The sequence below is a fragment of the Scomber japonicus genome, chromosome 16 (assembly GCF_027409825.1).
Source record: "Scomber japonicus isolate fScoJap1 chromosome 16, fScoJap1.pri, whole genome shotgun sequence".
NCBI lineage: Eukaryota > Metazoa > Chordata > Actinopteri > Scombriformes > Scombridae > Scomber > Scomber japonicus.
This window is the reverse complement of record NC_070593.1, coordinates 7,395,763-7,397,727: the sequence shown is the minus strand read 5'-3', so window position 1 is coordinate 7,397,727 and position 1,965 is coordinate 7,395,763.

Sequence of the window (1,965 nt, the reverse complement as noted above, 5' to 3'; positions counted from 1 at the left end):
GGTCTTATTGATGGAAATGATGTCACTCAGACCTCCATACTGTGGGAAGAACAGGGCAAAGAGGCAAATATGAGCTGCAGCCACACCAAGACTGCTGACTTTTCTCACATGTACTGGTACAGACAGCTGCCTGGAGAAACAATGAAACTAATTGTGTTCACCAGATTTGGCATTAAAGACCACGACTTTGGAGATTCCAAAAAAGACAAATTCTCAGCCACCAAGCCTAACCCTGAGAGTGGGACATTCACAGTGATGAACCTGACAACAGGAGATAACGGCTTGTATTTCTGTGCTGTGAGTCAACACAGTGATACAGATGCACTTGACAGCTGAACAAAAACCTCGGTGCACTGTTGGAACAACTGCTGCCAACTCAGTTTGTTTCCTGTACTGTACATCTCTCTCATACTGTAGGGGGACCTCCAGCAACACCAACACTCCCAGTAACACTTTCATGTCAAGTCTGATACAGCAGCTCACAGAAACATCACACACTGCAGAGACACTCCCACCTGCACCTCTTATTATCTGTCATTACATTGACAGTTACAGTATAAATAAGACTTGTATCACGTCACGATGCAGCGACACTCCCACCTGCAGCTCTTCATGTCTCCAACTATATGAGACTCTGGCAGTTTGTGTCTAAGAAAACATGGAGATTATCATCATCAAACAAATCCTCTTCACATCCTCCATCTTTTTACTGTGGACTACAGGTAATTTACAAAAAGATCAACTGTGGACTTAAGTCGTATTTATTTTTGCTTTTATAATAACTACATTTAATTTTGATATGATGTCAGAGTTTATCAGAGTGCAACAAGAAAAAGTTCACCATGTTATCCTTTATTGTTAAACACACAGGTCTAACTGATGGAAATGATGTGAACCAGACCTCCATACTGTGGGAAGAACAGGGCACAAATGCAACAATGGACTGCAGCCACACCAAGGGTGCTGGCTATTACCAGATGTACTGGTACAGACAGCTGCCTGGAGAAACAATGAAACAAATTGTTTTTACAACAACGCAAAAAAACGACTTTGAACCAGACTTCAGTGAAGACGATTTCTCAGCCACCAAGCCTAACCCTGAGAGTGGGACATTCACAGTGAAGAACGTGACATCAGGAGATAACGGCTTGTATTTCTGTGCTGTGAGTCAACACAGTGATACAGATGCACTTGACAGCTGAACAAAAACCTCGGTGCACTGTTGGAACAACTGCTGCCAACTCAGTTTATCTCCTGTACTGTACATCTCTCTCATAATGTAGGGGAACTCAGTTTGTTTCCTGTATTCTTCATCTTAGTTGTTTTATTATTTTATTTTATTTCTTTATTTTTCTTTTAATACCCCACCTCACATTTCTGGTTTTAATAACTTTATGTTATAGTGACTTGATTTTATTAATCTTTTCTTTTATTTGGGCGCTCTGAATCTTTATATTTTTATTTTACCTGTGGTGTTTCCTCACTGCAGATTGCAGTTTCCTCAGTCCCTGTTTTTATTGAGTCATTATTAAAATTGTATTTTGTTTAGTTTGTTACTATGTAAAGCACCTTGTGTTATATTAGTATGTATGCTATACAAACAAAGTCTGAATAATTGATTGATTGATAGATTGACTGATTGATCTCTAGTAATGTAAGGGGACCTCGAGCACCACAAAGATAATCATGCAGTCAGCCAGTGTTGGCAAAACTTTTACTGCAGAGGGACCTCGAGTACAATCACTGAACATCTCATAACACAGAGACACTCCCACCTGTAACTCTGCATCTCTGCTGTAACGTCACACTTCTCATCACAGAGACTGACAGTGACTCTGATCTCTGACTTCATTTTGATCACATCACAATAATGATCACAGCTGGTCTGATCAAACTCTCTGCAGCTCTGCTCTGTATTGTAGGTACGGTTCATCATCATGCTGACCACTGAAAGGAGAAGCTGTC